At 37.5% G+C, this 24,149-nt stretch overlaps 1 non-coding gene across 1 annotated transcript; it reads left to right on the top strand.

The window, feature by feature from the left end:
• Positions 1-10,493: 10,493 nt before the first annotated feature.
• On the top strand, positions 10,494-10,600 carry LOC133807739 (small nucleolar RNA R71). Its single transcript, XR_009879636.1, has one exon. It is a non-coding gene; the product is annotated as a small nucleolar RNA R71 (small nucleolar RNA).
• The last annotated feature ends 13,549 nt before the right edge of the window (positions 10,601-24,149 follow it).

The raw sequence follows: 24,149 nt of genomic DNA, 5'->3' as shown, positions 1-24,149 counted from the left end.
TATCACAAGCCAAACAAAGATAAAAAAAGTAAAGTTAAATAGAAAAACTTTTAGAATATAGAATATCCAACCAAAGGAATGTTTGCCCCTAAGTAAAATTTTAGAAATAGTTAAAATAAAAAAGCTTTTGGAGTTTAGGGTATCTAGACCCATTAAATATTAAGAGTAATAAAAAGTAACTACCAAATACAACCAAAATATTTATGGATGAGGAATTTTATACAAAAGACACTAAGTAATATTCTTGTATAAATAAGTAAAAACTTATATTTGAAGTCCATGAATCTGAAATTATCACTATTAGCCTGGAAAAAAAAAAAAAACCTAGAAAGTCACAAGATAAATCAATAAAAACATAAGATAAGCCTGCGAGTGCACAAAAAATTATATGAGAAGGCACAAGACAAGCCCGAGAAGGCAACAAGACTAGCCAATAATGGTATAGACTAGCCTAAGAAGGCACTAGTATAGATTAGCCTACGAAGACATTTGGTTGAATTAAAGCACAAGGTAGGCTAATCGAAAACAAAAAATGCAACGTCTGTTACAAGATAAAAATTACTAACATTCGAGAATTTATATATATATATATATATATATATATATAAAAGAGAGCATTGAGGTGGAGAGGTGAAAGCCTATATAAGCTATCTAACATGAGAGCAGGATACATCTTTTGAGATTTGCGAGCAACATAATGTGCAATCATAAATAGTGTAACTGTCTAGTCATTTCTATATTTATAGCATTTGTAATGGTCAATTAACTCTACCTATATTTATTGATATGGGAGTTACAACTAGAATTAATGTATTTGTAACACCTTTATGTGGCTATAAGAGAGTCACTTGATAATGAAAAGGAAGAGAGCAATCTTTCGACAATGGACATAAACTCTACTTGAGATGAACTAACTATAATCTCTGGTGTTATTCTATTTGGTTGCATTTTTCATTCCAATTCTTTGATTGCTTGCATTGTTCTTTGAGTGCTCTCACTGATCTCTGAATGCTCTCACAATTATTTGAGTATTCGCACAAATCAACAAGAAAAACATTGGTCAACATCATCAACTAAAAACAATAAGACAACATAAAAATTCAAAACCAAAATAAACAAGTTTTGATATTCATAGACTCAAATAGAATAAGGTATAAGTTTAACTTCAATAATAAAACTTTGATAGTTAAGACTTTTCTTTTTCTTTTCTATGAAAAAAGTAGATTTCATTGCTAAACTTTTGTTATGGCAATATTTTAGTAATAAAATTTTGAATTTAAAATATTTCGTGATGAAATACTAAAAAATCTTGTGTTGAATTATAGAATCCACTTATGTTGAACCAATTGTTAAGACTACTAGAATGACCATAGGAGAAGTACTTTCGTCACTGTGGAATTGTTTCATCAAATCCTAACAACTCAAGGATCCAGCTGTCATTTTATAAGTCAGTTGGTTACTCTTATTACTATATATATCAGTGGGCTTTCATTTGAAAAATGAGATACAGAATACAAGTCTAGAGAGTTGAGAGAAAAAGATCGTTGGGTGCTTAGAAAGAGTAGAGGGATTTTGTATTGGGCATAAACACAATTGTTATGAGAAAGTATTTTGTCTTGGGTGAGAGATTGTGAGATTGTAAGAAAGAGATTGTGAGAAACTCAGTAAGGAGTTTGGATAACAGAGGAGCTACTCAACTGTATTGTAAACTTTTGTTCTCTTCATATTGAAGAACCAAGATAGTGGATAACACTGGATGTAGGCCAATAATTTTGGCTGAACTAGTATAACTCTCTGTGTCCCTATACTTTTCTTGTTCTGTTTTGGTGCATAATATAAGTTGTGCTTGACAGGATCTTGACACTACAAATAAGAGTTTTCCTACAAATCAGAGCTAGGTTATACGATTCAAATAAGGAGCTCAAGATCCAAGAAGTTTCTGCAATAAGAATTCAAGAACAGGTTCAAGAAGGCATGACAACTATGGCCAAATTCGAGCTTGAGAAGTTTGATGGCACAAACGACTTTGCTCTGTGGAGAGAAAGCTTGAAAGGGATTCTGGTACATCAAAAAGTAGCCAAAGTCCTTGGAGACTAAAATAAATTGACAAAGAAACTCAAAGCTAAAGAAATTGCAGAAATGGAGGAGATGGCCTATTACACTATTATGAAGACAGCAAAGGGGCTTTGGGACAAGTTAGAAGAGCTATACATGAAGCCATCCATTTCAAACAAAATTAATCTTCTTGAACGATTATATGGGTTTAGAATGAATTCTACTCCATCATTAGATGATAATATTGACAAGCTCAATTAAATTATTGTAGGTCTTGCTAACATCAATCACAAGTAGTAGATGAAGAAAGTCAAGCCATTATTCTACTAAGGTCATTTCCAATAGCCTATCAAGAAGTCAAAGATGCCATTAAATATGGTAGAGATGTTATCACCCTTGAAGATGTACTCGGCGCTTTAAAATCCAAGGATTTTGAACTACAATTAGAGAAGGAAGCCAAAAGAGAAGAGGTGTACTTTGCTAGAGGAAGAACACCAAAGAGGAGCATCTCAAGACATCATTTTCCATCTCATTCACGCTCCAAGTCCAGAGGAAAAGATTCAAGAAAATGTTATTATTGTGGAAATCCAGGTCACATTCAAAGATTCTGCAATTAAATGAAGGGTCAGCAAGGTTCCAGACCAAGCCAAGACAACAAATCTTAGTACCACCATCGATTTCATCACAATAACCAGTCCCAACATGAATACAAATCGATGCATGATCAAGGATAGCAAAGAAATGACTCAGCAGCTATTGCTGAAAGCCATGAAGATTGTTCATCAGAGGGAGAATTATTTTCCATTTCTGAAAAGACTAATGTTAAACAATGGATCCTTGATTCAGGGTGCACTTATCATATGTGTCCAAATTTAGAGTCATTCTTTGATTACAAGGAAACTAATGGAGGTAGAGTACTGATGGGAAATGATTTTTCATGTAGGGTAATTGGCATTGGAAAGGTGGCAATTAAACAATTTAATGGAGAAGTAAAGGTGCTGAATGAAGTAAGACATATCCCAGAGTTGAGAAGAAATCTAATATCTCTTGGAGCTCTTGAGGAAGAGGGATATGGATACAAATCTTTGAATGGAAATCTGAAAATAACTAAAGGTTCACTGTTGGTCATGAAAGGAAAAAGAGAGAATGGCTTATATATTCTAGATGGAGAAACAATCCCAGTTGCTGAAGTAGACACAGTAAAAGGCCAAGAAAATGACATGAATCTATGGCATCAAAGACTCGGGCATATGAGCAAGCAAGGACTAAGGGAGCTGCATAAAAGAGGCACCATTGAAAAATTAAAGACGTGTGCACTACCGTTCTGTGAAGCATGTGTGTATGGGAAGCAGCACAAGAAAAAAATTTCAGTAGCCACACACAACACAAAGCAGATTTTAGAGTATGTCCTTGCTGACCTATGGGGACCGAGCAAAATATCTACACATTCAGGTAAACACTATTTTTTATCCATTGTAGATGATTTTAGTAGGTGTGTATGGACATATTTATTGAAAACTAAAGATGAGTGCCTAGGACACTTTATAATTTGGAAAAATAAGGTGGAAAATCAAACAAATTTGAAAATAAAGACACTTAGAACAAATAATGGTTTGGAGTTCATAAACAAAGAATTTGATAAGCTTTGTGAAGATTATGGAATAACTAGGCATAGAACGGTTGTTCAGGTCTAAGTAAGTTCTATTGGGGGGAAGCTTTAGCTACTGCTTGTTACTTAATAAATAGAAGTCCTAATCGATCCATAAATCTGAAAACACCATATGAAATGCAGTATGAAAAGTCACCTACCTTGAAACACTTAAAAGTATTTGGGTGTACAACTTATGCACACAAATCAAATGATAAACTTGATGCTAGATCAATAAAAGTTGTATTTCTTGGATACCCTTTAGGCACAAAAGGATATAGAATCTGTGTTAATCAAAATGGAAGGCCTAAGATAATAATTTCTAGAAATGTTGTATTTAATGAATCTGACTTTACTCACTTGAAAGCCGAGAATGGCAGTGATTTACATGATGCAAGTTCATTGAAGAAAGATGAAGACTTGACTGAATTTGAGATAGAATTGAAGAGTTTTGAGCCAAGAAAAGATCACACCAACACACAAGAACAGACAAGTACAAAAACCACTCAAAGCACAACAAGGCAGCAAAAAAATCTAACAAGTTATCAGTTAGCAAGGGATCGAACAAGAAGAGAAATACACCCTCCTATTAGGTATGTTGAAGCAGATTTAATAGCATATGCTTTGGCTATAATACAGCAAAGTGACATTCCTGAACCAACAAGTTTTGAAGAAGCAATAAAGGGGAAATTCAAGAAAGAATGGATGCAAGCTATGGAAGAAGAAATGAGTTCTCTCAACAAAAACAGACCTGGGATTTAGTGGTTAAACCAGAAAAACAGAAAATTATTGCATGTAAATGGATTTTTAAGGTGAAAGAAGGATTGACAAAAGATGAGCCTATGAGATTTAAGGCAAGACTAGTTGCAAAAGGCTTCACTCAGGTGGAAGGAACAGATTACACTGAAATTTACTCTCCAGTTGTAAAATACAAGACCATTAGACTGATGTTATCTATAGCAACTCAGCAAGATTTGGAGGTGGAGCAACTAGATGTTAAAACAGCTTTTTTAAATGGTTTTCTTGAAGAGGATGTGTATATGTATCAACCACCAGGTTTTCAAGTGGAACAAGGTAAACAAGAAATGGTATGCAAGCTCAAGAGGTCTTTGTATGGACTCAAGCAATCCCCAAGGAAATGGAACAAACGGTATACTGGTTATGTTCAGAATGTTGGTTTTACTAGATCAAAGTTTGATCATTGTTTGTATTACAAGAATTGGAGAGTCCACAGCCGTGTACCTGTTGTTATATGTAGATGACATGCTCATCTTAGGCAAGGACAAAACAGTGATAAAGAGGATCAAAGACAAGTTGAGAGAGGAGTTTGAAATGAAAGAGCTTGGACAAGTTCAGAAGATACTTGGCATAGAAGTTACAAGGTCAAGGAAAGATGGAAAGATGCACCTCAAACAATCAAAGTATATTGCCAGAATTTTACACAAGTTTAATAAGCAAGATTCAAAGAGTACTTCCATTCCTTTGGGAGGTCAATTCGCTTTATCAAAGGAACACAGTCCGGTTACAGCTGAAGAAAGAGAAGAAATGAACAAGGTGCCATATGCCATAGCATTAGGGTGTTTAATGTACATAATGGTGAGTACTCGTCATGATATTGCCTACGCCTTAAGTATACTTAGCAGGCTCATGTCCAATCTGGGCATAGAACATTGGAATGCACTCAAATGGCTGCTAAGATATTTGAGAGGAACTTTAGATTTTGGTCTCACCTATAGCAAGGTATCAGAAAAAAGTAATACTCAGAGGCTATGTTGATGCAGATTATGCCTCAAACAAGGACACAAGAAGGTCTACCACTTCCTATATGTTCTTCACAAATGAAGATTGCATATGCTGGAAATCACAACTCCAATCCGTAGTGGCACTATCTACAACTAAAGCTGAATTTTTGGCTACTACAGAAGCAATTAAGGAAGCAATTTGGCTTCAAGGAATATTGCAAGAGCTGAAACTAATCAAAGGAAAGGCAAAGGTCTACTCAGATAGTCAGTCGTCAATTCACTTGTGCAAGAACCCAGTATATCACGAAAAGACCAAACACATTAACCTTCAGCTATTTTGGATAAGGGAGAAGATTGAAGAAGAAGTGGTGGAACTAGAAAGGGTGCATACAGTAGACAACCCAGCCGGTATTGGGACTACGATTATGCTTGTAAGCAAGTATAAGCATTGCTTAAACTTACTTAATCTTAGTACCTAGATGGGATATTGATTCACTATCTTGAATATGGTTGAGAGCTCATTTTATTAGCATTTTTTATTTGAAGAAACAAGGTGGAATTTTGTGGGAATTGTTTCATCAAAAATCCTAACAACTCAAAGATCTACCTGTCATTTTATAAGTAAGTTGGTTAATCTTATTACTATATATATCAGCGAGCTCTCATTTGAAAAATGAGATACAAAATACAAGTCTAGAGAGTTGAGAGAAAAAGATCGTTGGGTGCTTAGAAAGAGTAGAGGGATTTTGTATTGGGCATAAACACAACTGTTATGAGAAAGTGTTTTGTCTTGGGTGAGAGATTGTGAGATTGTAAGAAAGAGATTGTGAGAAACTCAGTAAGGAGTTTGTATAACAGAGGAGCTACTAGACTGTATTGTAAACTTTTGTTCTCTTCATATTGAAGAACCAAGATAGTGGATAACACTGGATGTAGGCCAATAATTTTGGCTGAACCAGTATAACTCTTTGTGTCCCTATACTCTTCTTGTTCTGTTTTGGTGCATAATATATGTTTGACTAAATTGATGTGTATATATATATATATATCTTTGCCTCTTGTTATAAGTTGTGCTTGACAGTATCTTCACACTACAAATAAGAGTTTTCCTACAGCCACTATGGTCGTGAATAGATCATGTGATTAGCTAAACAAATATGATAATGTCAGATTAAAAAAAACAATTGAAACTTTTTAAATATATTTTTTTCTAGTAATTTTATTGGGGAATTTTATTCTTGGCTACTAGCTAATTTAAGATCTTCTTTGATATTAAAAATTGATTTTTTTTATAGTGTGCAATGTACATTTGTTTAGTTTTATATATAAAATTTATTAAGATTTTATAATTGTCATATAAATTTTAAATAAATAAATAATATTAGTGCTATTTGGTAACATTTAAAAAAATACTTTTTTATTTAATTAATTAAAATTTTGACAATTAAACATAAAATAGTGTTTGGTAACTCTATATTTATTTATTAATTTTAAAAAATTTAATTAAAATTCATTAAATTTTGAAAATAGAATTTTTTAACTTTCAAAAATTTTTAAACACTTTTCGACCTTTAGTTTTTTTTTTCTTCTCTTCTTCAAATCAACAACTTATTTTGTATTGTTAAACAAAAAATAAAAACAAAAATAGTTACCTAAAGTATTTTTATTTATTTTTAAATAAAGAAACAAAAATAAAAATAATATTTTCATTTTTGTATTTAAAAAATTCAAAAACTAAAATTTTACCAAACACAACCATTATATATAAAAGAATGAAACAAACATATTAAAAAAACAATTAATCCAAAACATTGTGATTGTTTTTTTAAAAAAACCTTATGAGCAAGTATCACTTAAATGGTTGATCACGATAGCAGAAGCCTTGGCAGAACCAAAGATGTTATTCTTTCATAAATTAGAGTTTAAGTAGTGGAATAGTTCATTTGAGCACTATTGAGAGTTCGGCTTGCATAATAGACAACAAAGGGTTTCCCCTCCCTTCGTTGTCCTAGCACAGCTCCCACAGCAAAGTTGCTGGCGTCACACATGATCTCGAAAGGAAGACTCCAATCGGGGGACTGAATGATGGGAGTGGAAGTGAGTGAATTGACAAGCGTTCGGAATGAGTCCTCGCACTTAGGCGTCCATTCAAAGTGGCATCTTTGGCTAGGAGGTTGCTTAGCGGACGGGCAATTATTGAAAATTTTTGTATGAACCTCCTATAGAAACCAGCATGACCAAGAAATGACCTAACGTCTTTGACAGTCTTAGGAGTCGGCAGGTTGGAGATAAGGTTGACTTTGGATTGATCAACCTCAATTCCTTTTTCAGAAACAATGTGGCCTAAGACTATGCCAGAAGAAACCATAAAGTGGCATTTCTCCCAATTGAGGACAAGTCCTTTCTCAATGCATCGTTTTAAAACAGCTTCAAGATGAAGAAGACATGTCTCAAAGGAGTTTCCAAAAACGGTTAGGTCATCCATGAATACTTCCATTGATTTTTCGATCATGTCACTAAAAATGCTCATCATGCATCTTTGGAAAGTAGCTGGTGCATTACACAAGCCAAATGGCATACGCCGGAAAGCAAAAGTGCCAAAAGGACAAGTGAAAGTGGTCTTATCTTGATCCTCTAATGCAATCTCAATTTGATAATAGCCAGAATAGCCATCAAGAGAGCAATAGAAAGGATGACCAGCTACACGTTCAAGGATTTGATCAATAAATGGGAGTGGAAAATGATCTTTGCGGGAGGCGGCATTTAATTTTCTATAATCAATGCACATGCGCCACCCCGTCACCGTTTTTGTGGGGACAAGGACCCCTTTTTCGTTTTGGATAACGGTGACACCAGATTTCTTGGGCACGACTTGAGTTGGACTGACCCATTTGCTATCTGCTACCGGGTAAATAATACCAGCGTATAACAATTTCAAAACTTCATTTTTTACAACTTCCTTCATCGTGGGGTTCAGTCGCCGCTGAGGGTCTCTTCGAGGGATGGATTCGTCCTCTAGATTGATTCGATGGAAGCAAATTAAAGGGCTAATACCTTTGATATCAGCACGCGTCCAACCTATCGCAGATTTATGCGTCCGCAGTAGCTCGAGTAACTACAATTCTTGAGAATTTTGAAGGTTGGATGAGATGATAACTGGAAAGGTTTCACCGTCTCCCAAGAAGGCATGTTTCAAACCCTCGGGAAGTTGGGTCAATTGAACAGTTGGAACCTCTTCGGCTGAAGTTTTCGGCTGTGCCCTCTCGCGAGGTAGCTTTTCAAAGCGAGGTTGCCAAAACTGAGTCCTTCTATGGCATGAGTCTATGCGATCTGATATTGCAAGAGTAGACTCAATAGAGCTGGGACTTTTGTTGTCTGACAGAAGGAGGAGTTCATCAAGATTATCAAAGTTGTTTCGCAATTGAACCTCCTCGGGAATTAAAGAGTCAATCATGAATGTTTGGTAGCATTCATCATCTTCTCGGGGTTGTTTCCCGATGTGGAAGATATTGACTTCAAGAGTCATGTTTCCAAACGATATCTTCATTAGACCATTCCGACAATTGATCAAAGCATTTGCAGTAGCAAGGAATGGTCTTCTAAGGATAATAGGAATTTTAGACTCCATGTTCACCACAGATTGGGTATCAAGAATAAGAAAATCCACCGGGTAATAGAATTTTTCAATTTAAACCAATACATCCTCAACGATACCCCTAGGATTTTTGGTGGAACGATCAACAAGCTATAGTACACGAGATGTTGGCTTCATTTCTCCAAGACCGAGTTGCGAGTATACAGAGTAGGGCATGAGATTGACACTCGCACTAAGATCAAGTAAGGCTTGGCTGACTTCATGGGTCCCAATTTGGCAAGAAATGGTGGGACAACCGGGATCTTTGTATTTCGGTGGTGCCTTTTGTTCAATCACCACACTCACTTGCTCGGTCAAGAAGGCTGTCTTCTTGACATGGTGCTTCCTTTTTGCAATGCAAAGATCCGTGATGATTTTGGCATAAGCGGGCACTTGTTTAATGATGTGAAGCAAATGAAGATTAATCTTCACTTGTGTCAAGTGCTTAAGGAGTTCAGCTCGGTTATCATGAAGTTTCCCAATAGGTTTCAAAGTCTAGGGAAATGGTATCTTTGGAGTGGCATTGAGTGGTGGATTTTTGGAAATGACTTTTGGAATACTGGGAGAGTTGGATTTTATGGGTGGGTCTTGCAGAGTTTTACCGCTTCTCATCGTGATGGCATTCACTTCCTTGACGTTTTGATCATTTGAATTTGAAGATTGGGCCATGTGTTGGCCTTGAACATTGAATTTCGGTTGGGAAGGAAGTTTGCCTTTTTCAGGAATGGCCAAGGATTCAGTCAATTTTGAGAATTGACATTTCATTTCCTTGATTTCTTCCATCATTTGGCGATTCAGTTTGGATTGTTCCTCCATGAATGCATGAAGAGTATTATTGAGATAATTTCGTTGTGGATGAGCATTGTATTAAGGTGCAGAATACACCTTTGATGGTTGAACTTGCTGCTCATTTCTCCATTGGCCTCCAGACGATTGAGCTTGGTTGGAATCCCTCCAACTGAAATTTGGGTGGTTTCTCCAACTAGGGTTGTACGTATGGGAGAATAGCTTGTTAAATGCCCCTAAGGCATTGCATTGCTCCTCATAAACCCCCCTCATTTCATTCAAAGCTAAGCAGTCCTTAGCTAAGTGCTCCGTCCCTCCACAAACAAAGCAAGGTTCTTGCGGTTCCGCTTGAGCGATCATGTGCGACTTTTGCCCATTTTTCGTCATTAAGACCTCAAACTGCTTTTTCAAAGCTTCGAGTTGGGCCTTAATACTATCCTCTTCTCGAAGTTGATAGATCCCAGATGGTTTGTGTCGGTTGGTGCTGTCAGTAGCACTTGGACCAGTCCAGGTGTGAGACTTTTTCGCAGTTTCTTCGAGATATTCACCATTGCATAGCATTTCTACAAATTGGCACTCACGACTCGTGAGGCCTTCATAGAAGTAACTGACCAAGCGCCAGTTCTCATAGCCATGGTGCGGGCACTGATTTAACAGATCTTTGAATCTTTCCCAGACTTGATAGAATGTTTCATTGTCTTTTTGGGAAAATGTGGAAATCTGTTGTTTTAGATTGTTGGTCTTATGGCTGGGGAAGTGTTTCAGAAAGAAAGATTTGGTCATCTCCTCCCATGTTCCAATCGACCTAGGTCTCAAAGAGTATAACCAGCTTTTGGCTTTGTCCTTCAAGGAGAAAGGGAAGAACTTCAGTTGCACAGCATCGGCATTTTCGGCTTGATTATAGAACGTGGCTACTACCTCCTCGAATTCTCTGATATGCACGTATGGGCTTTCGTTTTCCATTCCATGAAATGTAGGCAAGAGTTGAATCATGCCAGGTTTAAAGTCTAATGCGGGCATATTAGGAGGGAAGATAATGCATAAAGGCGTGGAAGTGCGAATAGGATGGAGGTAGTCATTGAGAGTTCTTGGTTGGATTTCATCATTGCGAGCCATTGCAAATGGGTTATTATCAGCAAAAGTTTGTGGAGAAGCTGGATTGGTGGAAGGAGTTCCGGTAGGAGTGGCAGATGAATTGGAAGAAGTGTCACTGGAAGTTTCGTGATGATTCATCCACCCTCGGAAATCAGAATTAGATGTATTTTATGTTTCTCTTTTTTTTTTTTTTTTTTTTTGATTGATTTTTTTTTTTTGTTAAACTTGTTACCAGGTAGAATTGGAGGTTTTCAGGTGATCTCCAACGCCTTACTAGAACTCCCCGAGGTTACTGAGTAAGTATGGTGGATCACAAGTCAACTTTTTCGACCAAACAACCTTTAAGCAAAGTGAAATTGCTTATTTTGACAAAACAAGCTTGGTTTTCTTATAGTAATAAGTTCAACAATGTAATAGTGCAAAGGTAGATGCTCGAAATGTTCCCAGGCCGATTAGGAAGGTTGCCAAGGTACCGCTTTAGACCCACACTTGCCTGGACAGAACTCCCCGAGGTTCCCAGGTAAGTGTGGAGGGTAACGCTATCACAAACCTTATTTAACAACCAATCTTTCTAGACAGAACAATATCGGTTTCTACCATTTGTAATATTACACAATTGTTCCCAATACTAAGAGTTTTATTATTGAAATTTTATGAACAATTTTATGCAATTTTATGTATTTTTAAAAAAAAAAACCTAAATCCTAAGGAAAACTAAGGCAAAGAAAGTAAAAGCCTAAACTAAGCAACACAATAAATAACACAAAAATAGAATAAAGAAAAGAGAATTAAAGTGAAGATAGAATAACAAGCTTAATCTTTTTTTTTATAATATGTATTAAACAAAAAAAATAGAATAGAAATTAAGAAAGAAAAATGGAGTAAGAATGAACTAAAAAGGAAAAAAAAAGTGATTATATAAATATATATATATGGTTTTTTTTTTTTAACAAAAGAAAAGAAATTTAAAAAGAAAGGAAATTTAAGATAAGAATAAATATATATAAATATATAAATGTTTTTTTTTTGGATTTTTTTTTTTATAGTTATGTATATATGTAACGACCCGAATTTGCTAATCGGGCTTAGGGCCTTGATTAGTGTGCTTGGAGGGTAATAAGTGATTTATTATGCTTTAATGTGTTAATGGGTGATTTAATGTGGATATATGATAGTGATGCATGTTTAGTGAGTTAAATGTGCATGTGGGCCTCGTCTGGATATTAGGGGCATGAATGTGATATATGTTGTATATATGTGGAATGTATGTGCAGCACGATCCGAGACAGTCCTGGGGAGTGGTTAGCCAGAGGGTCACAACGAGGTTGAGATTCCGACTCGGGGCGAGTCGAGGGGTAATTTGGGTACTAGATGTGTTATGGGATTATCGGGACATGAAAATAAATATTTGGAGATATATTCAAGGATAGAATGTCTAGGCGGGAATATTGGGGAAATTTACCATTTTGCCCTCGGGGACGTTTTGGTACCCCGAGCCTTGAGGTGACCATGTAGACTTAAGCTAAATAAAACAAAATAAAGGAATAGTTTAGAAGCTATAGGAACCGACCCACTCTCTTCTCTTTCAGCTAAGGATAGCATCTCTTACCATTTTCATCTCTCTCTTTCACTCTCTAAGAAACAACTCAAGGGAATTTGGTGTAAGTTAGTTTAAGCAAGGATTTGGGCTGAGGAAACTTGGGAGCTAGAAGCTTGGGGAATTGAGGATCAACTTCAAGGTTTGAGTTCAGCAAGAGGGTAAGTTTTAATTATAGGTTTATGTTTTAATTTGCTGCTGGTTTGTAAGAGTGCATGCTAGTTAAGTTTGATGTGTTCTTGAGTATTTTAGTTGGGTTTTTGTAGTAGACTTTGATGGATTTTGATGTTGTTACTGAGTTATTGTGGGCTGATATATAAGGGTTAAATATCTGGGTTAGATAGGTGAATTTTGGTGAGGATTGGCTTGAAGAAAAGGTAGGAAATTGATGAAGAATTCTGGGTTCGGTGAAGAGGGCCGCGGCCCTAGGATGGGCGCGCCGCGGCCCGTGTGCGTGTGCAGCCGAGGATGGCCGAGAGTTCATGCGCGCCGCGACCCGTGTGTGTTGCAGGGGTGTGCTGGCCTCTGTTTTGAGGCTAGCCGCGGCTCTTGAGGGTGGGGCCGCGGCCCTAAGTGCCAGGTTGAGTTTTTAAGGGTATTTTAGTCTTGGAAACTCAAGGGGTAAGGCTTGGGATGAATTATATCGTGGGGATTGATAGAATTCAAGGACCCAGAGGTTAGGGTTATGGCTCTAAGTTATTTATTGAATTATAATTTGATGGATGGACATTGTTAATGTGTTGTGACTAGGGTCTCGGCGAGGCTCACGTTGGAGGACTGTGCTCGGGGCATCGGTGCTCAGAAAGCTCGGAATTCAGGTAAGAGAACCCTATTCCCATAGAGCTTATGTGCAGGGCTGAGCCCAATGTGTTTGAGTGGATTGACATGCAGGGCTGAGCCCAATGTGTCTGAATGAATTGATATGCAGGGCCGAGCCCAATATGTTAGAACTGCTAAGCGTAGCTCTTTATCTGTTTACGCTAGAATTCTATACTTGTTGTTATATCATGTATAATAATATGTGAGTGATCGGCAAGAGCCGAGAACGGTGTAGACCGAGAACGGCAAGGGGCCGGGAGCAGCGCTGAGCACGTGGGGTGCGAGTTGCCAGGGCGAGTCCCCAGTAGGATTGTAACGACCCAAATTCGCTATTAAGGCTTAAGGGCCTTGACTAGTGTGCCTGGAGGGCATAATGGGAATTATGTGTGATTTTTATGTTTAAGATTCATGATTATGATTTTAAGCATGTTTTATGACTATGTGAATTATGTTATGTGATAATTATGATGTGTGAATTGTACCACGTGGGTGCTGTGATACCAATGTGATGCACGTGCCGAGACGGTCCTAGAAAACTAGATAATGGTAACTGGTGATTTGGTAACCTGCGTAACTGTTAGTAACCATAGAGAGTAACAGGTTTTATTGGGAAAGTGGTAGAATTGCAAAGCTGATGAAAGGACTAGTATGCCCTTTGAGGTTTAGTTAGGAAGGGGTATTAGTGGAAGGGTAGAATAGTCATTTGGTAGGATAAATGACCATTAGCTGAAGGGAAAAGATCATATACGTATAACACTTGGAGAAATGGGTTTATGCTGAAATTGGAGACCTAGAGGAAGAGCAAAACTAAGAAGAAGAAGGGAGAAGCTGATTTTAGCTTTTGGATGAAGAATTAAAGGTGATTGAAGTTGTCAAGCAAGCTTAGATCAAGAATGCTCAGAGGTAAGATTTTGATTATGATATATCTAAGTTCTAAGTCTGAAATTTTAGATAATGAATGTGAATTGAGGCAAGTTGGTGGCTGGTTTTATGTGATTTCAGAATTGGGAAAATCAAGGGGGAAGGAGGTTTAGAGCTGGAGGTTGGACTCATCACTCAAGGTAAGGTCTCTGTGTGTTTATTAGGCTTGTTTCTGTTAAGGTATAGGGAGTTTGGAGTGTGGTTTGTGTTTGAGTTCAAGCTGTTCTTAATTTTCTGGTTTGAGTTGTTAAGTGTGAAATTCAAGAGTGAATTCTAGGATTGAAGGTGTGAGTGAGCTTGGGCATGATGTTTTTGGGTTGTTGTGAGGTTTATTAAGGGTTTAGAGTTGGTTTTGGGACTTAGGATGGAGTTTGGGGTGATTTGGAGAGGTTGAAGCTCGGGAAAACGCGAAGGAAAAACCCAGAATTCTGGGCTGTGAAGGCGTGCCGCGGCACGGGTTTTGTGTGCTGCGGCGTGGAGTCCCTGACTGATGGGTGTCGCGGCACAAGAAAGTGGTGCCGCGGCACAAGGCCAATTTCAGGACATCAAGTTTGGCAATTTTAAGCCTTTGCTCCGGGGGTTCGGGGGATGTCTCCGGGGTATGGTTTTAAGGTTTTGGGGGTCCCGAGAGTGTGGGTTAGGTTCCGGGAAGGTAGCTTTGGATTGACTGGTGACAAAGGATGTTTCATTTGTGTTGTGATTAGGACTTTGGAGAGGCTCGGGGTAGAGGACCGTGCTCGCGGCTTCGTGGCATCAGAAACCAATGAATTGAAAGGTAAGAAAGCTGCACCTGAGTATGTGGTTAGGTTGGGACTAAGTGCTCCCTATGTATGTATGCACTGTTATGTGAATATGAATAATCATGTGGACACGATGGGACTAAGAGCTCCCTATATTTGTATATCATGTCGTGTGATGGTATTATTATGCCATAGGACATGCAATTACCGGCCTAAGGGTGTCGGGATCAATATTTGCGCATTGAGGCGCAGCTCGGCCACTGGGAGCTGAGGCAGCTTATTTATCACTGAGCTTGGTTGAGCTGGCCAGAGTCAGTGAGTATTACACTGGGGGCGGCCCTAATGAGCCGAAGACAGTGTGTTAAATAGAGGGTGCGACTAAGGGCGCCAACCCTGAATGTTATTTGATGGATATGACAATCTATTTGTTATGAACGTGAATATTGTGCTATGAATATAAATTGATTGACTGTCTGGATGACAAACTGTTATTACTGATTGGATAAATGTTATGAAATGTTGAATTCTTGGTTGAGCATTGTGAAATATTTGATAAGTGTTGCTTTCTTGCTGGGCCTTGGCTCACGGGTGCTACGTGGTGCAGGTAAAGGCAAGGGCAAGCTGGACCAAGCCCGAGGTGGAGAGCTCCAAGGTGGAATGTACATAGCTAGTTGTTCGATCACCACGATCGAGGAGTGGACCAGGACAGGGACTACCTAATTGCTTGTTTTGCCTTAGTATGGCTGGTTATTGTATCTGAGTCTTACAACTTCTATAAACGTCTTTAAACTGGTTTTATTTGGGATCCCGTGTAACCATATAACGTTTCTTAATGAAAAATGTGGCTTTTGATACCAAAACGCTTTTAACCCTAGTTCCTTTGTAGCTTCTGCAACACGATTTTAATTAAATGACTTGATTAGCAAGTCTGGCACTTTTTAAACACACAGTGTAACGGTCTTGGCTATCCAGGGCGTTACAAGGATACCTGGGATATCCTCACGGCATGGTCCGCGAACCCAGGGCTTGGTAAATGCCTGGGACGGCTAGGCCGTATGTGTTTAGCCATTGGTGGCAAGTCTACATGTTTGATTTATGTGTTGCATATGTTATCTGCTTGTGGGTTCTCTTGTTGGGCTTCGGCTCACAGATGCTCTGTGGTGCAGGTAAAGGGTACAGAGGTGATCAACCAACCATGAGTACAGCAGGCGTGAGGCGGCGTGTACATGTTTGGCCAGCCTGGCCGCCACGGCCAGAGGATTTTGGGAGATGTTTGTAAATAAACTCTGATTTTGTCGTCTAGTCGACTTGGTTTAATTAATATGTTGTAAACATTTCTAAACTGTATTTTGGGATCCCATGTGTAAACCTTTTATGATTTTCTATGGAAATTAATATTTTTAAGGTTTTCCCTCTGTTTACTGCTTAATTACACTGTCTGATCTAAAACCTCGATTAGTGAGATGAAAGCACGTTTTCAAACTCACTTAGTAACGGCTCTAAGGAGGTAGGGCGTTACAATATATATATATATGAATGTTTATAATATAAATATATTTTTTTTTTACTGAAAAAAAAAAGAATAAAAAAAAAAGAAAGAAAAGAAAAGATATATATATAAATAAAGGAATTTTTTTTTTTATGATTGTTTTTTTTTCTTTTTTTTTTGTTATAATAATAATAATTAATTAAAAATTAGTAAATAATAGAAACTATACTAACACAATATTTATTCTAACAAAAACACACATAAAGTTACTAATATTTTTGTAAAAATTTCACTAAACCTTTGAAAATTACCTCCCCGGCAACGGCGCCAAAATTTGTTTAACGTCCAAAATGTGACTACACTAAGCGGTAGTTGTAGTAAGATCGAGCGATCGATCCACAAGGAGGTAACCTAAAATCAAAAGGTTAGTAGAAAATAACACAAAAAGTTAGTAACAAGAAGTAAATAAAATTGTAAATGGAAAGAGGTTTGAGATTTTGGTATTGTATTTTTTATAAAGTGATGAAATGAGATAAGTGAAATAAATGTAAGATGTAATCAAGAGTTTGAGAAAATGAAAAGTTTCAAGAATCATCCATATGCTTGTTTAATTACTTGGTTACTTGATTTACAAAAATACACAAGTAAATAGTTTACATCCCAACATTTACTTGGAAAATCTAAATTTAAAGTCCATAGTTTTTCTAACAAAAGTTCATTTGAGTTATAAAGTTCTTTACTTTAAAAGCACAATGTTAATCTTATGAAAAATCTAAAAATGACAAAATACCCAAGGGCAATAATGCAATAGAAGATTAGACATAAAATTATGTATCAATATTACTTTTACTAATTAGAAGCACATAGAAAGAGCATGACTAATCCTATATACTATTAGCATAAGTAAATAAAGATAACAAAATAAAGATAGAGATAAAAGAACATAAATAACTCAAATATATTACATTAAGAACATAGTAAATCAAAGTAGCAAAATAACATCACTTGCATATGGAATCATCCCTAACCTTCCTAGGAAGATTAGGCCATTATGCTCATGATTCTCACAAAATTATAAGAAGAAACTATGAGAAGAAAGTGAGTGGAAAGTTTGCTATAGTTTCTTTACTCTAAAAATTACATACCAAATGTGAAGAAAGTGTCCCTATTTATAAATGGAGAAAATGACTAAAAAGAAATTAAACAACAAAACGGGGTTTACAAAATAAATCTGAAATATTAATAATAAAATATGATTTTGAAAAATCAAATCTTATTATTAATATTATCCTAGCTATTTTGGTGTATGGTCATTTTGCTCTTTTTCTAAAACACCAAAAAAATTGAGCTTTAAAGCTAAAAATGGGAGGTCCAAGGCCCAAAGAGCACACAAAATGGGCTGGTGGCAGCTGGAAGTGTTGACCTAGCCGCAGCTAATGGGAGCGCGCCACGTGGTGCGGCTGGCTACTGTTGAAGCAATTTGGAGGACAGGTGTCACGTTATTGCTTGAAGGCTGGGGGTCACATTATTGCTGGGGGTCACGTTATTGGGCCTGCTGGGCCTTTGGCAGATGATATTGATGGTAGAATTGGTCACGTGGTGGAATGCTGAAGGAAGTTGAATTGATGGGCATTGCTGAAGATGCTACGTGGCGCATGTGGACTGGCTGGCAGGAGTGATGCTGGGACACGTGGCACGAGGACAAGGCGCCACATGGCGCTGAAGTTGGAGAAAAAGGCCAGCAGGCCTGGGCTGAATTGGGGCAATTTTTTTCAATGTTCAAGTTGCAAAAATGCCAACTTTTCCTCATTTCTTCAATTTTATTTACTTCTTTCTTCTTTGTTTCCAAGTTCCAAAAATATCAATTAAATCCTACAAAATAAAACAAACTAAATTAAAATTAAATATTTTCATTTATAAATTTAATCATATTAATTTAATGAAAATATTAATTAAAACTTAATTTATTTTGACTATTAAAATCAATAAATGTGTATTTTTCACCACTAATCACTCAACAAGCTAGGCTCCTGACAATCCCATTCGGGCAACGTGCTCCAAAAACACACATATAGGTAAGCCTTTCGTTAGTGGGTCTGCTAACATGCTAGTGGTAGGCGTGTACTCAATAGAAATGAGGGACTCAGCGACTTTCTCTTTAACAAAATAGTACTTTATATCAATATGCTTTGAGCGAGAAGTACTCCTAGTGTTCTTAGAGAAAGCTACTGCTGCAGTGTTGTCACAATACAATTTCAACGGCCTCGAAATAGAGTCTACAACACTCAATGCTGAAATGAAATTCCGCAGCCATATTGCTTGACAAGTAGCCTCATAACACGCCTTATACTCTGTCTCCATCGTAGAAGAAGTTGTGAGTGTCTGTTTGACACTTTTCCAAGAAACTGCCCCTCCAGCCATCATATAAATGTAGCCTGAAGTGGACTTTTTATCATCCACGCATCCTACACAATCAGCATCACTGAACCCAACTATATCAAGAGTGTCAGCTCGCCGGTAAGTCAACATATGATCCTTAGTACCCTGAAGATACCTCATGACTTTCTTAGCTGCTTTCTATGGCTAAGTCCAGGATCACTTAAGTATCTATCCAACACGCCGACAACAAAAGCAATATCAGGGCGTGTGCATACTTAAGCATACATCAAGCTACCAACCAGTGATGCATAAGGAACGACTTTCATTTCATCTCTCTCTTTATCATTTTATGGACATTGAGCCTTTGAGAACTTGTCACCCTTCACTATTGGTGCCTTCCCAGGAGAACATGCATGCATATTGAATCTTTTCAAGATTCGATCAATGTATGTCTTCTGAGACAAACGAAGAATACCATTAGCCCTATCCCAAAGAATCTGAATCCCAAGCACGTAGAAAGCCTCACCAAGATCCTTCATATCAAAATGGCTAAACAAAAGTTGTTTTGTCTCAGACAACAGGTCAGAATTATTAGATGCAAGCAGGATGTCGTCAACATACAATACTAGAAAAATAAAACTGCTCCCACTGACCTTCATGTATATACATTGATCTACTACATTCTCCTTGAAGCCATTTGTAGTGACAATCATATCAAACTTGAGATATCACTGCCTTGATGCTTGTTTAATTCCATATATAGACTTCTTGAGCTTGCAAACCATGTGTTCTTTGCCAAACATCTCAAAACCAATAGGTTGAGTCATGTAAACATCTTCAAACAGATCTCCATTCAAGAAGGCGGTCTTCACATCCATTTGGTTGAGTTCTAGATCAAAATGAGCCATTATAGCAATAATGATTCGCAACGAGTCTTTGGTAGAAACAGGTGAAAGGTTTCTTTGAAATCAATACCTTCTCTCTGGCTATAGCCCTTAGCCACAAGTCTAGCCTTATACCTTTCCACTTGCCCATTCGAGTCACATTTGATCTTATACACCCATTTGCATCCAATGGGTTTGCAACCTTTGGGTAGTTCAACCAACTCCTAAACTTCATTTTGTGACATAGAACTTAATTCTTCTTTCATTGCATCCATCCACAACACAGATTTAGGACTACTCATGACTTCTTGATAAGTGACTGGCTCCGAATTATCTCCCACATCAAACTCATGTTCCTACAAATAGACAAGGTAGTCATCAGGAATAGCAGGCCTGCGGGCTCTCTGTGATCTTCTCACCACAACTTCATCATCCCCAACATCAAAATTTTCACCTTGTTCTTGATTTTGAGGTTCATCATGAGTTTCTACTCGAATCTGTTCAATCATAGGATCATCAATAGGAGCGGAAGCGACAGGTACAGGGACAAAAATGTGTTCTTCCCTGAAAATAATTTCTTTTGACCCTTGACTTGAACCAAATTCATCTTCAAAATTGACAGCTCTATCTGATTCTATCACTCTGGTGGTGTGAAAAGGACAATAGAACCTAGAACCCCTCGATCTAATAGTGTAACCTACAAAGTAGCCACTGATAGTTTTCGGATCAAGTTTCTTAGATTGTGGGTTATAGGGCCTTACTTCAGCTTTACATCCCCAAACATGAAAATGACGCAAACTCGGTTTCTTACCCGACCACAACTCGTATGGTGTCTTTGGGACAGACTTACTAGACACTTGATTCAAGATATAAGCAGCAGTCCTCAATGCCTCACCCCATAAAAATTCTGGCAAGCTAGAATGAATCAGCATACAACGCACCATGTCAAGAAGTGTGCGATTTCTCCTTTCAGGGATTCCATTCTATTGGGGTGTCCCTGGCATTGTATATCTTGCATCAATACCACATTCCTGTAAGTATTTGGCAAAAGGCCCGGGGTTCCTTCCCTTTTCATCATAACGTCCATAATACTCTCCACCTCTATCAGAGTTGACAGCTTTGATCATTTTCCCCTTTTGAAGCTCAACATTCATCTTGAAAATCTTAAAAGCATCCAAAGATTCATATTTTTCACGAATGAGCTCAACATGGCCATACCGGGAAAAGTCATCAATGAAGGTGATAAAGTATTTATAACCACCCATAGCAGGCGGAATAAAAGGCCCACAAATATCAGTATGAATAAGCTCCAATACATCTACGCACCTGTCTGACTTGCTCTTTCTAACCTTGGTAGTTAACTTTCCTTTAATACAATCAACGCAGGCAGTGAAATCTGAAAAATCCAGATCTTGAAGTACCCCATCTTTGATCAACCTTTCCATTCTGTCTCTAGAGATATGACCTAAACGTTTGTGCCATAACATAGAAGATTTCAAATCTAATCTTGCACGTTTAGAGCCAACAACAATATTAAGACAAGAAGTAGAAGAAACAGAAGCAACATCATGCAAATCAAGTTCATATAAATTTCCACATAAAGTTCCATTTCCAACCAAAAGAGAGTCACGATACAAAGTGAGTTTTCCAGTTCCAAAAAAAAGACTATAACCTAGCCTAACCAAAATAGATACAGAAATCAAATTCCTCCTAAAAGAGGGTATGTAAGCAACATCCTGTAACTCCAAAAAATGTCCTGTATTCAACTGTAATCTAACTGTCCCCAAAAATTAAACTTGGACTTTTGTATCGTCTCCCATGTACACATTCTGCTCTAGACTACTCGGTCTTCTTCGACTTGTCACTGCCTGCAAGGAATTCGTAACATGAATTGTGGCTCCAGTATCTAACCACCAATAATTTGATGGCACATTAATAATATTGGATTCTAAACAAACCATCACAAGACAGTTACCTTTCTTCTCTAGGTGAGCTTTGAGCTTTCTACAATCAGCTTTCTTGTGCCCAAAATTCTGACAAAAGTTGCACTTCCCTTTGAAAAACTCATTCTTATGACCATTAGAGGATGAGTTGGACTTAGGGCTGACAATTCGTGTAAACGTGTCAGATTCGTGTCGACACGATTATGACACGACACGATTAAGGTAAACACGAACACGACATGATTATTAAACGGGCAAACACGACACGAACACGATAACACGATTAAACATAACTAAATGAAAAAAATCATAAAACCTATGCAAATTATTCGTGTTATCGTGTATGACACGATTATGACATGACACAATTATGACACGACACGATTAAGGTAAACATGAACACGACACGATTATTAAATGTGTCAAAAACTCAAACACGAACACGACACAACTATTAAACTTGTCGTGTTCGTGTTTACCTTAATCGTGTCGTGTCGTGTCGTGTCATCGTGTCGTGACCCAAATTGCCACCCCTAGCTGGACTGTCCATTCCCTTTAGGACTAAGTGCCTTTTTCTTGGGAGGTTTTTGGTTACCAGAGTTATTGGAAGTGAACTTTCTCTTGTGAGGATTGTTTGGGTTCGTCACCATGGAGATACTTCTTGCCCTTCCCTTTCTCGTGTCCTCTTCTTCCTTGGCAAGAATAGAAGTCATCTCCTCAATAGTCCATTGCTCCTTTTGAGCATTGTAGCTTGATCTGATTGAATCAAACTGGGGAGGAATGGTTTCCATCACAAACCACACCATGTAATCCTCACCAAGATCCAACCCCATAGCCTTAAGCTTTTGGTAACAACCCATGAGCTTGTCGATATGAGCTCTAATATCACCTGTATCAGCGTAATTGGTGCGATGGAGCATGGTTAAGCACTCATTCTTCTCATTCTTTGAGAACTTTTTGTACTTCTTCTTAATGGCAGCAAGAAAATCCTTTGCATTTTCAGTCTGAGGAATACTATCACAAATGGATTCATCCATGTGATACCTCATAAGCATCAAACAACAACGATTGGAATGCTCCCAATCCTCATAGGATTTCTTGTCCTTTTCAGTGGCATCATCAGCGGGTTTAGGTGGTGCATCCATTCTCAAGGCCAAGTCCACTCTCATAAGAGTCAAGTTCATCATGAGAGATTCAACCCACTGCCTGTGGTTGGTTTCATTCAGTGTCAACATGGCAGAGGTTCTCGGAATGCTTGCAGCTGAATGAGAAACAAGAGCAATAACTATCAAATACATGTTATGATAAATCATGTCATTTGTGCTCTTTTCTCATCAATATATGATCGCAAAATAACAAATGATCATCATGTATGCTAGAGTTCTTAGACAAACACACAAAATAGAACTCATACACAGGTAAGAACAATCTATTAAACATTATAATCAAATACATTAATTTACTATCGAAAGGATAGATAAATTGTGATTCTTAATGTTTAATAAATTTTCTTCACCATATTAAGCATCCTTACCAAGCAATTATTATCGATAGGATAATTAATTACTTATACAGATCTTAATGTAATTTTGGAGGAAAAAACACAAAATTTAAATAAATAATTATTTAAATGTTCCTTTTTACTAAACAATTTACATGCTTATTCTTACGACAGGCAAGAAAATAAATAATAATTGTTGACAATATATAATAAGATTTATGCCACAAAAGATTAAATATAAATACAATTATGAATAAAAATTCATGGATTAATCTTGTGCATAATCATATACAAAATAGGGTATTAAAAGTTGAGTGAAATGGTGGGAAAATGGTCCAAAAAGGACCTTACACGCGCCCCCCCACGCCCAAAAATGCCTCTGGTTTTTTTTTATAATTTTTTAATGTCCATACGACATGTCGTTTATTGAAAACTACACGTCGTTTGTTGAAAACTACACGTCGTTTGTTGAAAAACTACACGTCGTTTTGAAAAACAAAGGGCAGCCCATTATCAGAAGAAAAGACACGTCATTTTTGTCTGACAGAGACAAAACGGCATGTTGTTTTGTGCCGTCCCTGACCTCCAAACAGGTCACGATTGACTCAGTTCACTCAGCGGGTCCGACCCGCCTGAAACCACCGTCTCCACCCATCATTTTGGCCACCGTCACTTAGGTTTTCTTCCCCTCTCCATCGCCAACGACCCTATCATCTCCATTCTACTCATCTCCCATCCAAAAAGGTCAAAATAACATGAAACCCGAAATGGGTTTCCTCCATTTTTGAGCTCCCAAAAAACTCAGTTTCAAAGCAATGCAACATGAATTTTTTGTCCAAAACATTGTCAAAACCCAGTACATATTATCAAAACCGATTTCCCACATTAACATAGCATTGATTTCGAAAATATTGTG

Source organism: Humulus lupulus, chromosome X, assembly GCF_963169125.1.
Source record: "Humulus lupulus chromosome X, drHumLupu1.1, whole genome shotgun sequence".
In the NCBI taxonomy this organism is placed as follows: domain Eukaryota; kingdom Viridiplantae; phylum Streptophyta; class Magnoliopsida; order Rosales; family Cannabaceae; genus Humulus; species Humulus lupulus.
The sequence above is the reverse complement of the archived record's forward strand: the minus strand, read 5'-3'. Positions and strand labels throughout refer to the sequence as shown.